Below are 14295 nucleotides of genomic sequence, written 5' to 3' on the forward strand. Positions count from 1 at the left end.
GGGGACTGAGCTAAAGGTGCTAATGAGAGTCAGGAGGTCATTGAATGAGGGCACCATGGTGACCTGTCTACCAAGTCAGCTAAGATTGAGATCCTCTGGGGTCATAGAGGCAGAGGAGGCAAATGCTCAGCCCAGGATCCCTCAGTCCCTTTCAGAGCCCTGCCCAGGGTGAAGATAGACAGCAGACTCAACCCGAGCCTGGCAGGTCCTTGCACCAGCCTAATACCCTCCTCAGGCAGAGGAGTTTTCCTTCAGGTACAGGAGGGTTCTTATCCCAGGGCCAACTGGGGAGGTTTCTGAGGGTCTGGGTCCTGGGAGGTGGGCAGTGTGTGCCATGACCTGGGCATTTCTCTAACAGTGGTGGTCTTCTTTGGAGTCCTCTGAGTTTGGTTTGAGGCAATAAGAAAGAGGATTCTGACATGGGTGGGTGCGGTGGTGGCTGGGTGTCATGAAGCAGCCTGGCTGCCAGAGGGGCCCATGTCACAGAACAGAACCAGAACCTGCACTCCCTTCCCCCTGTCACAAGCCCCCTCCCCTTTAGGGCTGCCTGGCTGAGGGTTAAACTTTCCCCAAGCTCTTGGGCAGTCTCTGTGGCAGCATTCTTGACATTTTCCAAGGTGCTGTGGAGTGGTGTTGCCAACTGGAGAAACCGGGGACTGGCTGTTCCCCGCGCCAATGTTTGCCACCATTTGTCATACTGTGCCTCCTTTCTGGAAGGGCTAATTATCTTGAGTGTCCTCACTAAAGGGGATTCCAGGTTTCAAGGTTTCCTCCCTGCCCAGATCAGGGCTGGTTTGATTTTTTGCCTTATGGTACATTCTATGTGTCTCTACCTAAAATCTATGTACCTTCTAGGTGTCAGCAATGCTGGAGGAGGCCCAGGGAATGGTCTGAGACCTGGTTTGGAGTGACAGAGGTTTAGACCTGCTGTTCACAGAGTAAATGCCCATACAACAGGGTACTGCTCTGGCTGGGGGCAGTGGCACAGGGGGTGCTGAGGGAGGGAACTTTGCACAAGTCTCCAGGACCTGGGCCTGGCCTCCTTGCCTGCCCTGGCCTGCCCTGCTCATTCCCCATGGAAGACCAAGGACTTTCAGCGTCTCTGATTCACACCCCATCATGTGATCATTCATGTCACAATAGGCTAGGTCATGGTAACATTCTCTTTTCCATCCTCCTCAGGGTCTCAGGAGAGTCCTACTCGATAGGCCTGAAAGGGGTCATAGATGGTCAGGGAATGACCAGGGTCCATTCCCTTCCAGGCCAGCCTCAGCTCAATCCAGTATCTGGGAACCATGCTGAGACCTGGGTACGTCTGTGCCCAACCACAAAGTGAGTGACTTTTGGCTCCTCTTGGCTGTGGTGTGGGCCTGGCTTCCCTATGTCTGTAAACTCAAAGCAAGGGTGGAGCTGACTCAGGCAAAGCCACAGCCTGGGGGCGATGTATGGGTGGTTTCTTTGGGCTTTTTCTATCTGCCTCTCTCAGTGACCTGGCACTGTTGTGGTCATGACCCTCCCCTCCCAATCTCTGTGGGCTTCCTAGGGCCTCAGCCTGATTCAAACTGCAGCCCACCCAGTTCCCCAACTGGGTCAGGCTAAGGGGGCTCTCAGGTTTAGATCTTTGAGGTCTCTTGTAAGGTGAGTTGTGACAGCTGAATGACGGGGCAGTGACAGAGAGACAAGGTAGGAGAGGAGAGCCAGCTGAGTGGGTGAGCTCCAAAAGACAACCCTCACCCCCTTGTCCTCTCCCCTTGCTCATGACTCCCTCTCCCTCTCCCCATCCCCAACAGTGGAGTAATGCCCGAGCTGTGCTCTTGGCCTTCTTGTATTCTGCCAAGGACAGAGAAGACTCACCAGGCACTTCTGTCTGTTTGTGTCAGTCCATGCCTTGGCATCCAGAACCAATCCCTCCAGGGTAGGCAAGTCAAGGGGTGCTGGGGAGAGGGTTGGTTGCAGTATGGGGCAGAGAGACAAAGGCTGATGCTCCTACAGTTGCCCTATAGGGAGGGATTAGCCTGTTTGTATGTGGCTACCCCACAGGGCAGGACCTGGATATTTGGGTGGAGGTTAGAGATGGGAGCAGGAGGAAGAATGAGAGAGCTATCTAATCATGGAGGGAGCTTCCTGGGGAGATCTTTCTGTCATCCTGGGGGATTCAAGCAGGGATCCTCCTGGTCAGCCCCCACCACGCCCCAGATCGTCACCATGGAACTCACAGAACAGAGACAGCGCATTGTGGTTCCCCAGAGATATTCCTGGAATGAGGGGGACACAGTAGAGGGGGCAGAGTCTGCCCTCCTTACAATTACAAGCCTGTGGGACAAGGCACAAAAATGGTTCCACTGCTCAGCTCCCTTCTCTGTCAATTGGGGGCCAACAGAACACAGAGGTAGAACAGAGAGCCTCTGGAGTCCAAGCCCTTTGTTTTACAGAGGAGGAAACAGACTGAGATAGGCCAGGGAAGTAGGTGTCACCTATCAGGTTTGTGGTGAGTCACACAAGAAGCAATGTGGACCTTTGTCCACTCCAGAAAGTTCAGTTTTGGGGAGGTGAAGTCATAGGAAAGGGATGGGAGGCTGCATGGGATGGAAGGTAGACTAGGGACACTAGGAAGGAGGCCCCTCTCCAATCTCAGCCCCCAGGGGAGTTTGGCCTTCTCACTCCCACCTCCCAGTGCCCAGGCTGTCTGCTTCAGGGACAGCCACATGGGACCCCTGAGAACCCAGGGAAAGCAATGTTTGGGCATGACTTCCAGGTCCCCTGTTGAGGGCTCCCTGCTGTTTGTTTGACAGGTAGACTCCAGTGTAGATTCTATTTCAACCCCCAGACTGGCCAACTGCAGAAGACCTTTAGCATAAACAGTGACTCTGAGAATGTCTCCTCCTCCTCCTCCTCCTCAGTAGGTACCCCCCCCCCCCCCACTGAACAGAACATGGGGGCTCCCTCTTCTAAGAAGCATGGCTTGAGAGAGTCACTGAGGCCTGCTGGGAAAGACAACCACCTCTGCCCAACTCCTTTAAATTTCCCATTGCTATTTCCCCATCTATAGGTACACACATACAGGGACATACACACCACACTTTAGAAAGTGGCAAGGCCCCCTTGTGTTGGCCCTCAGTCTCTTCCAGGGCTCTGGGGCTGGCCCCCAAGTATGTGGCTGTGAAACAGAGTGCATGCTGTGCTGATGCCACCTGCAGTGGCATCTGCCCAGCAGTGGTCCAGAGTCCAGGAAAAAACACAGCTGAGCACCTGGCCAGAAAAAAGGAGGAGCCCCAACCATCAGCCATGAAGGGCAAAGCCCTCTGGGATACCCCTCTTCACCCACCCCCCACTATCATCTGCCTGACTCCTTCTTTCTGTGTTGAGCATGGAGGACAGCAGAGATTCTGTTCTAAGGCCTAGAGCTGTACTGAGGCCTGGACTCCCTCACTCTGCTTTTGTCCACATGAAGGGCTGTGGATCAGCATCGAGAAGGAGAACTTTGGTCCCCTGGCTCCCCAGGGAGCAGTTTTGGTGGCCCTGGCCTATGAGGAGAGGTTCAGGGGAGTCAAGATTTCTACCTCGCAGGGCAAGAGCCTGACAGTGGCAGATGGAAAAAAGAAAGATAATCCATGAGTGCCCCTGGTGCTTGTTGGCTTGGGCTGACATTTGTCTCTCCTGCCCCTCACTGAGAGGCCCTTCCCCTGGGACCAGGGCCTGACTGCTTGGTGGGGGTGCTGGTGGTGGTGGTGGCTGGAAATGTCTTGGAAACAGTTCTGCAATGGAACTGGGCTCCTCAGTTATGCAGTTGGTTTTCTTGTGTGCACTTACAAATATGTGTGTGAGAAAGGTTCCCTCCCCCCCCCCCCCATTGTGGGAGGACAAGTCAAGGGAGAGAATGGAATAAATGGAGGGCAGGGCAGGACAGGACAGAGGGAAATGTGGTTAGTCTTTTACCACAGAACTATTATGGAAGTGTTTTGTATAAGTGCACACGGATGACCTACACTGAATTGCTTGTTCTCTCATTGAGGGTGGGTGGGGAGGGAGGAAGAGAGAATGTGGAACTCCAACCTTTAAAAATGAATGTTAGAAACTGTTTTTGCATGCAAGGAGGAAATAAGATGGACAGCCTATGGAGTATAGAAATCTATTTTGCACTACCTGAAAACAGAGGGGAGAGCAGTGGGGGATAATAGAAGGGAGCACAGCCTGGAGCACCAGGTGGATTGGGTGCATGCTGTCCTAGGGTGGGGCATGAGGATTGAAAGGGAGAAAATTTTGAATTCAAATAATTGTGGAAGTGAATGTTGAGAAATGAAAAATACATGTCATATGTTTTAATAAAATTAAAACTGGATTTTTATACTTTACCCATCATGGTCCCACTGAACTCTCAACTAAATTCCAAGACAGAGAATTGTAACATAAATAGTTATAGGACAAAGGCATTTATAGAAAAAAATCAATTATCTCTAAACCAAAGAAATAAATAAAAGGTACAAAATTATTCTTAATCATATGTAAGCATCAAAAAACAAAGTACATAAATAGTGATATAAATAAGAAAGATATCCTAGGATATATGTCAATTACACACAGGAACACACACACCTATAGACATGCATACATCTAGACACACAGACATATACAGACATACACACACACATATACACACACAGACACAGAGACACATAGGCGCACACACACATACATGCATGCGTGTGCACTCCTATGCACAAACAGACCTGGTTTCCCCTTGCCTTCCTCTTTCCCTGATGCCTGAAGCCCCAGCAGTAGCACAGGAGTCTGGGGCATGACCCTGCCTGGCACTGTGCCCACACACTCCCTCTCTTTCCAGGTACCTGAAAACCTACCTGCTTCCTGACAGCTCTCCAAGGGACCAAAGGCTGACACTGGTGAGGAAGAGAACTGCGAACCCAGCTTTCAGAGATAGGCTCAAGGTAGGGAGCCCCAAGTGACCAAGGGTGGCTGTGTATTCCCAAAGTTGCTAAGGATCAGCTGTCAGTGGGAGCTCCCTTCTCTGAGTGCTGGCTGGCTGGGGGCTGGCTTGTGGAAAGGCCAGCCCATTGGTACTGTGGGCCTGTCCTGACGAGAAAGAGCTGAGCCTCCTGGCCTGGTTGTCCTCTGTGCAGCTCCCAAGGATGCTTGGCATCCAGCACTGAGAAGTCTTCTGGGCACCCCCAGTGCTAGCTTCCTCAAAGGTCACCAGAGGAGGGAGAGCCCCAACATTTCCTGGAGTTGCCTAAGCTTGCCCATAACAGGCCAGGATCCCGTTCTTTTTCTCTCCTGGCACATGGGTCTAGAGCTTGGGGCAGCCCCTTTGCACAGGGACCCTTCCTCAGTTGGAGACTAGACATGGAGTTTTCCCTTAGAACACAGGGAAGCAAGAGAGAGTTCAGCAAAGTCAACTGACTCTTCCCAGGATTCCACAACCTCTGCCCACGTGGGTTCTGTGTCTCCTGGACCCAGGAGTCCCAAAGGTGGTTCTCCTGCCACTTCAAGGTGCACAGGCTTGCTCCCATCTCCCTGCTCCGGTCCCCTCTGAGCACCTGATGCCTACTTCTGGTCCTGTCTACCTCTCCCTCTCTTAGGTGCTTCCACTTTCTCCTTCAATCCCAGCGTGGGGCTTTCTGTGTCTTTCCACCCACCTGAATACTTCCCTCCCCTTGTCTTGGCTCTTTCCTCAGCACTGGCTGATGTTGAAGGGATGAAGGGAGAGGAGCTCCCTAAAGCTGCCCAAAGGTGGCATGGAGAGGGGCAGCAGAAAGGGCAGATATGTTTTTTGAGGTTTGGGGCAAACAGCCACAAACCACCCAGTGACTTGGCCCTAATGTGGCCCAGGGGGTACATGGGATGTTTTCCAGGACAATGTGAGGAAAGGGGCCTGGCTAGACTAGAAGCAAAACATTTCTGTGTGGCTCATGGCCTTCTGGGAGCCAACACCTTCCTGGGAGAGATGGAGAGGGAAACATTTGTCCAGCAAGGACAACAGGATCACTGTCATCTGTTCCTGGCCAAGACCCCTGGGAAGGAGAGGCCAGGTCTGGCTGGGCAGGGCTGGGTAGGGTGGCCTCCTCTGTTCATCCTGCATCCACAGACAACTGCACCACCTCTTTTCTTTTTTTTTTTATTATTTTTTAATGTTTAACAATCACTGCCATACAATTGAGATTTTATCCCCCCCACACCTACCCCCCACTACCCCCCTCCCTCCCCACGACTGCATACAATTCTGTATAGGTTCTACATAAACTTTCCTATTGAGTATATTTTCACTATAGTCATGCTATGTAGTCAGACTAAAATAAATGAAAGAAATCATATAACAAATCAGAACATGATACACAAACATACACATACACAAACGTGATCTGCTACATTTTGTGAATGACTTCCATATTTCTTTCTCTGAGTGTGGAAGGCATTTTGCCTTAGAGAACCACTTTTGGGATTTTTTTTTTTTATAAGAGGTTCTTGCGTTATTACAAAATTCCAAGTCTACCAGAAAAAACTCTCGCACACTGTGATCGTTGCTGTGCACAAAGTTCTCCTGGTTCTGCTCCTTTCACTCAGCATCAGGTCATATAAGTCCTTCCAGGCCTCTCTGAAGTCTTCTTGTTCATCATTTCTTATGGCACAATAGTACTCCATTACATTCATATACCATAATTTATTCAGCCATTCCCCAATTGATGGACATCCCCTTGACTTCCAGTTTTTGGCAACTACATAGAGTGCTGCTATAAATATTTTTGTACATGTGGGACCCTTTCCCATTTTTATGATCTCTTCGGGATATAGTCCTAGTAGCGATATTGCTGGGTCAAAGGGTATGCACATTTTTGTAGCCCTTTGGGCATAGTTCCAAATTGCTCTCCAGAATGGTTGGATGTGCTCGCAGCTCCACCAACAATGAATTAGTGTTCCAACTCTCCCACATCCTCTACAGCATTTATCATTTTCTTGTTCTGTCATGTTTGCCAATCTTATAGGTGTGATGTGGTACCTCAGAGTTGTTTTGATTTGCATCTCTCTAATCAATAGTGATTTAGAGCATTTTTTCATATGATTATAGATAGCTTTAATTTCTTCCTCTGAAAATTGCCTGTTCATATCCTTTGACCATTTATCAATTGGGGAAGACCACCTCTTTTCTGTCCCACAATAGTGTGCAGGATTCCAGGAGTGCTGCCCACCCAGGACAGCAGACAGAAGGAGGGCCCAGCCCCTGCCTGCTGGGGCAGCCTGAACTCTGGGCCCCACTGCATGCAGCCCATTGTCCCACCAGCTTCACCTGGCTTGCCACTTCTCTGCCCTCCAAGTTTGGAGGTGTGGGCATGAGTTGGTGGGAGGTGTGCCAGGGCCCCAGCTCACTCGCTAGTTGTCTGTCCAGAACCCATCCCTGGGAGGAGGCAGGCCATGGCCTTGTGATGCCATTTTCCTCTCTCGAGAGGCCAAGACACAGGAGATTAAACACACCCAGATGGGGGTAGCAGATTGAAAAAGTCACCTAGGTGACTGATTACCTAAAGCCAGACTTGGCCCCAGACCCCTGGCCTCTGGTGGCTTTCCATTGTACTGTGCAGCCTTTCCACAAAGAATGCTCCCCATGAACCCATGGGAGGTGGGGGATGACCGCCCACATTCGTCTTTCCCCTCTCCTTGCACCTTCCAGGCGTTAAGATCCCTTGGCAATAGCCAAGGACTGGTTGGTGCTGTGGATGTGGCAGTGGCAGCCACTACCTGGTGGGTGAACTCTCTGAGATTTAAAAATGTGACCATGTAATTTCAGGCATGGAAGAAGGCAAGGAACCAAGATAGCGGCCCCATTAGAAATGCCTCCTCCTGCCTGGGCCCAGCTGCTGATGCTGCTGCAGCTGTCACCATCACAATGAAGATATGTCCCTGGGCACTACCACAGTCCGTGCTCCAGAACCCAGGAACTTCCAGTCCACATCACCCTACAACCCATCCCTGTGCCACCCACCACTGACTTGTGCTGTTGTCTTTCAGGTTCTCTGTGCCTCAGCTGATCGATGGGCCTCATGGTGACATGATGAATCTCTCCATTAAATATCACTCAGCGAACACTGCGGGTGATAGGAAGGAGGGTCCTTGCCCTCTCTAGGGGATGAGTCACTCAGAGTAGTTGGGAAAATGACCCCTTTCCCCACCTGGAGCTAGATCAGGTGTGTTTTACAAGACCCTACAAATTCTGAGGACAATGTCCCACTTTGGGGAATTCTCTTAAACCCCCAGAACCCTTTGCCCCTCGTTCCCCATCCTGAGCCCACCAGGCTGCCCCCACTGCTCTCTGTTTCTTAGGTATCCAGACTAGTGCCCTCACTGTCATCTCACTGATTCCCAGGAAGAAAGCCCAGGAGGAGATGCCCACCCAGGACAGAGCTGCCCAAAGCTCTGCAGCCTGTCTTGGGTTCCTTCTGTGTTTTCTGGACCATGGCAAGGGCTTTCCATCCTCAGCCCCAGACCCAGCGGGAGCCGGGATCCTCTCTAGCCCTAGAGCTACCATGGCCCCAAATTGTAATCACAATGACAGTAACGATAACGAGAAGCTGCAGCAGCCCTTTCTAGGGGCCTCCTTGATAGCGTTTCTCTGACATTTCAAGATGGCCATGGCAATTTTGCACAGGTGTTATCACATGTGAGCCTCCCAGAATCCCTTGGAGGCTGGTGCTGTTAGCATCTCCACTCTGCAAAGGAGAAAACTGTGGCTTAGACAGTTCAAGTGACTTTCCCAGTCATTTACCAGATGCAGGACAGCATCTAAGGCAGCATTAGAACTTGGTGTTTCTTGCTTGCCAGACCCAGCACTCTACCCATGATGCCATCTAGTCCTCTCTGGTGGTTGACTCCCTCTGGTCCCAGGAGAGTCACAGAACCTGAGAGTCCAGGCAGGAACCTCTGACAGCCACCCATTTCACCTGGAATAATCTCCCCTCTACCCCCTTCTTCCCTCACCCCCCCCCCCCCACATACCCTGCCTTAACAACCCACTCAAGATGTAACCTGGATCCAGCCTTGGTTTGAAGCCAGAGGTCTGACCAGAAAACCCACTGGGACCCCAAGGTAGCCCTTGAACCTTTGGGGCAGCTCTCAGTGCTGGGCAAATGGGCCCAGCATCAAGTCTTTGCTATCTGGCTGGCCTTGAATGAATCCCTTCACCATTCTGGACTTCTAGGTGTCCCGTCAGATGCCTCCAGGTGTGTCCAGTAGGCTCTCTGGGACCCCTACAGCATTCAGTCCCCAGGCCTGGCTCTCTCCCCTGGTTGTCTTCAGCCTAAACCAGTCTAATGTCTCTTTCCCAGGCCAGCCTTCCAGACACTGGGCCATCTCTCTCAGGTCTCCAGCCTCAGCCCGTGCTTCCTCAAGTGACTCAGCCTAGCCCGTAGGCCATTATGGTCTTCAGTTCCCGGTCTGTCCTGGACACACTTGTCAAGTCCTTCCCCTCTAGTGACATAACCTCCTAGACTACCCACAGTCCGGGGGTGCAGGCTCTCCTATGTCACCCACCCTGTTATAAACAAGGATGTCCAAAGTCCCAGTTCAGGACATCAGGAAAGTCCTGGAACAGGAGGCAGGACCTGGCCTGGGCTTCACAGGCAGCTCAGGATTCTAGATTCAGAGTTCCTCTGTGGTTACAGCTCCCCAAATGCAGGCCAGTGGTCTGGATTGGATCTGCCCAGGACAGAGTAGGAGACATCAGGACTCCTCCTTCCCCTGCCCTTGCTGGAAGGTCTCCACCAATCTTCACACAGCCGAGAGCAGGGGGCTTTGGCGCTGCCTGTCCTGCCCCACTTCCCACTGGTGACTCACTGCCAGGGAGCCCAAGGAGCCCTGCCCAGCCTCCTCACCTTAAAAGAATTGGTGTCCAACTCTGCTGCTCTGAGCTTGTCCCTCACAGGCTGTGGCCCTAGGATTTCTTCTCACATTCCAGGCCATGCAGGTCTCAGGGGACAGGGATTCTTTGATCTACTGTGGGTCCTGGTACTCCTCACTTCCTGGCATCTCTCCATCTCTGTCTAGAAGTTTGTGTTGTCTGGCTGGCTGTCTCCTTCCCCCACCATCCTCTCCCCTGTTTCTGTCTCTGTCAACAAGTATTGAAGCATCTACTCTGTGTCAGGCTGTAGGCTGTCTCTCCTCCTACCAATTCCCTCTCAGTGTCTCCCTTTCCCCGCCCCCCTCTCTCTCCATCTTGCTCCCACCTACAGAACCTTCCCTCTCCTCTCCCTTCCTCTCCTACTCTTTCCCCCTCTCTCTGTATTTCGGTCTTCCTGCCTATGACGGTCTCCTTTCCCTCTGTCTCTCATATCTCTCTCCTTCTTGGTCTCTCTCCGTCTCCCACCTCTCTGACTCTCTTGCCCCTGTCTGTGGGCCCCTCCTCCCCTTGCTCTCCCTTTGCCTTTTTTGTCCCTGTTTCTGTCCCTGTCTATCTTTGTGTGTCTCTCTTCCTTCTCCATCTCTCATATCTTTGTCCTTCTCTGTCTCTGTCTCTTCTCTCCTTTTGCTCCATTTCCGGAGCCCCTGACCCCAAGCCTCTGCCAAACTCTCCCCCCATCCCCCATTCAGTTGCTCCTCTCTTGCTTCTGTCTTTCCCCAGCATGGTCACAAAACCAGGCATGAAGGGAATGACTAGTTTTCACTCTGGAGCACCTCCCCTGGCTCTAGCCTCAGCCCCTGCCTCTTGTGGCATTTGCCAATCTGGGCACAGTGGATGAAACTCATCTGCTGAATCTTTCAGCCTCTACCCTGGCTTGGCCAATTGAACGTGGAGGTGTGGAGGTTTCACCTTCATGCATTCTGTAGACTTGAGTGAATGGTTTACTGCCAACGGATTCCATTTGATTCTGAGTTCATGTCTGGTAAACAAAGACTTGATGATCGCCTGTGGGGAGAGAAAGAGAGCATACCCTCTGAGGAGCAGTTGAAAGGACTGGGGTGCTTCACCCAAGAGGAGAAGAGTTGTGGAGCAGGAGAGGGGGCACAGGAGAGCTGTCCTCTCAAACTGGGATGATAAGACATGTTCCATGTAGCTCCTGGGTGCAGGGCCAACACCAACAGGTGAAGGCTACATACAGGGAAGTAGATTTCAGCACCCTTAAAAACTAGGGAGGATCAGATTCAGCTCCAGGCACCCCTGAGCTGAATTCTGAGGCGGTCAGGCCCCTACAACCAGAAGTTGCTTGTCCAGGCTCCTGTGCCCATGGGAAGGTTGCTGCTCAGCCTAGGAGCTCTCCAAGGTCCCTCTCCTCCTAAGAGCCTGTCAGTCAGGTGTGGCTGGGCAGTTAACCATGCTGGATTGGAAGGTCTTGGGATGTACATGAGGGCTCCCACGGGACTCTGGGCATGTTGGGAGCCCTGGGCCTTCACAAGACTATCAAGCGAAAAATGGAGCTAGGCTGAGATGCCCTAGCTCAGCACTCCTGATGTATTTTGGTCTACATCCCACGGTTCAGAATGATAGCATCCCTCAGAATGATGGCATACACTGACTCAAGGGGCATCCATCTTTCCTCCCTATTTAGCATCTCCTCCTAGCTCTCCCCTTGCATGGACTGGATCTTTTGCTTCTGGTGCCCCTGTGCTCCCTGGGGCCTTCCCTGATCTTCCAGGGGATTAGTACTCCTTCCACACCAGCAATGTGCACATCTTGCTTTCCCTCTTGTGCCCAGCTTGGCATCAAGAACCCCATGGACAAGGAGGCAGTTAGCAGGCCTGTGCTTTGAGGCCAGCTGGGAATTCTAGATTCACAGGGAAGGAGATCATTCTGGGGATGGAAACCCTGGAGACTGAGTGGCACAGAGGACAACCTACTTTATGATTCTCCCTCCTTTTGGGTGAGTGGTTCATTGTTCAGGTTAGGTTCATAACTGGGCCAAAGGTACACAGGAACTGCCCTAGATTTGCCCTTCTTGGGTGGACTGTTTTGTGAAATGGGAACTCTGACTCTTCAGGCTTCCCTCACTCCCACTCCAATGAGGTTCTTTAGAAAACTTCCCCCCTCCCCAATCCTTACCTCTTGCTTTCAAGTGTAGCCAGTTTAGACTCTATCAAAGTAGATATCACTCTCCAGATGTTCCTCCCACACAAGGAAAAGGTGGCATGGACAGGGCACATTAACACAAAGAACAGGATGCTGCAAGGCTCTGTCACCTTTTGACTCACTGACTTTTTCCAGGGAACGTTGGTCTCAGCTTGGGTCGTCCTGGGGCACCAAGCTCTTAACCACTTGGCAGCATTTGAGACAAGTACATGATCCATGAAAAGCTGCCAAGTCCCCTGATCTGGACCCCTCCCTGCCTTGTTCTCATACTCAGCTGTCCAGTGAGTACCCCAGGTATAGAAATAGTCATGGAGAGTAAAGTCTCCCAGAAGTTGCTTCCATGATGTTTTCCACTTCCCAAGATAGGTGCTTCCAGAACCTAGAGAAAAGAACTGTCAGGAGATGAGGATTATCAAGGGAGATCCCAATCCTCTTTTTAATCACACCATCATTTGGGACAGGATTTCAAAATGATGACTTAAATGATGTTTGCCTTGAATTAACTGTGTGGGACCATGAGAAATTCCCCCAATCATTCCTTGGATATTTAGGCCTGGGTATTGGGATAGGTAGACAACAGAGACAAAGAGCTCAGAGTTCAACCCTAGGGGCTTTTTCTTGTCCTTTTATATTCAACATCTTAGGAGATTTCCTTTTTCCCTCTCCTTCCCTTTCTTTTCCTTTCCTTTTTTCTTGTTCCCATCTCCCGTACTCTCCTACATTTCCTCTGAGCCCTTAGCCTGGTGCAATAGACCTCTCCTGTTGGCCTTACAAGCTCTCTTGCACTGGAAATCTGTTTCACTCCATCATTTGGTGTCTTCTCTTGCTCTAGAATTTGTTTAGAGTCATTGTTTACAGGTATTTTATGGGCGGTGGGGGGAGAGCTAGAGGAGGTCCATGCTTCTACTCTGCCATTTTACCTTTCTTCGGCTGTCTTTCCCACTTTCTTCTTTTCTTTCCTTTTTCCTGGGTTTTTATTACATTTCATTTTACTTTCAGTTATAAATTCACACTTTTCTGCTTCCCTAACCATTGAGTAGACAGGAGAAAGAAAGTCCTATACAAAGAGAAATAATTATGCCAAACAAATTCCTTTGGAGTCATGCGTAAGTGAAGAAAAAGAAAGCAAACATGCTTTACTACTCCTTCTGAGCAGTAAATCAGATGAGATGGAGAGCGTATGTCATCATTGGTCATCATATTGATCAGATTTCTGAAGTTTTTCAAAGAGGATAATCTTTCCAATACTGTCATCCTTGCATACATTCTTCTCCAGTGCAGCTCATTTTACTTTGCATCAATTCCTACAAGTCTTTCCAGGTGTGTCTGAAACCTTTCCCCCCCCCCTCATTATTTCTTCTAGTCCAATGGGAGTCCAGTCCCTTCACAAACCATAACTTGTTTAGCTACTGCACAACTGATGGGCATTCCATCACTTTATAATTCTTTGCTACACAAGAAGCTAACATAATAACTATTTTTTGTACATGGAGGTTCTTACACTCTTTCTTTGATCTCTTTGTGGGATTGACTTAGTCCTTCATCAGGGGAATGCATAATTGAATGGTTCTTTGGGGCATAGCTCCAAACTTCTTTCTTGCCAGAATCATCAGACCAGTTCACAACTCCACCAATGGAGCATGAGTGTATCTGTCTTCTCACAGCCCCTCCCGCACTTGTCATTTTTGTTCTTTCCCCAGCTAAGCCAATAGGACAGTTCCCTATTTTTGACAGTGCCAAGCTTAAGCTCCATCCTCCTCATGACTTCTCCCTTTACTGTTAAGTTCTTCCTACCTCAGTTATACTCTCCTCCCTTCTCTATCTCTAGTCCTTGGTGAACCAACTGCACATTAATCTCCAGTCTGCCAGCTCTTGACCCCTTGTTCTATTATTGATCACAGCTTGCCAAACTTCAGCCCTGGATTACTCCATCTTCCACCTGCACTCCTATTCATCCACCCCTGAATGCACCTGGAGAAAAATCACAAAACCACAGCTATTTGGGTCTGCCATAAATGTCCGTGCTGTAATCTCAACCAAGCCTTCCCTGCAGCATCACCAATATTAGGTTCCAACCTAGTCAATTCCCTAGTCCACTCTTCATAGCAGCTGTGCCAAGCCAAGAGGTTCAACGACTTGCCTAAGGTCCTGCAGCTGGTAAGTGTCTGAAACCAGATTACAACTCATGTCTTCCAATCTCCAGACATAGAGGTTTTGTCACTGTGCCAACT

General features: G+C 50.4%; 1 long non-coding RNA gene across 2 annotated transcripts; it reads left to right on the top strand.

Moving 5' to 3' along the window:
• The first annotated feature begins 1183 nt into the window (after positions 1–1183).
• On the top strand, positions 1184–8971 carry LOC140515540 (uncharacterized). 2 transcript variants are annotated; one of them, XR_011971074.1, is made up of 4 exons: positions 1184–1332; positions 2793–2899; positions 4841–4943; positions 7796–8971. It is a non-coding gene; the product is annotated as an uncharacterized lncRNA (long non-coding RNA). The 2 variants fall into 2 exon arrangements; XR_011971073.1 differs by lacking the exon at positions 2793–2899.
• Positions 8972–14295: the final 5324 nt, after the last annotated feature.

Source organism: Notamacropus eugenii, chromosome X, assembly GCF_028372415.1.
Source record: "Notamacropus eugenii isolate mMacEug1 chromosome X, mMacEug1.pri_v2, whole genome shotgun sequence".
NCBI lineage: Eukaryota > Metazoa > Chordata > Mammalia > Diprotodontia > Macropodidae > Notamacropus > Notamacropus eugenii.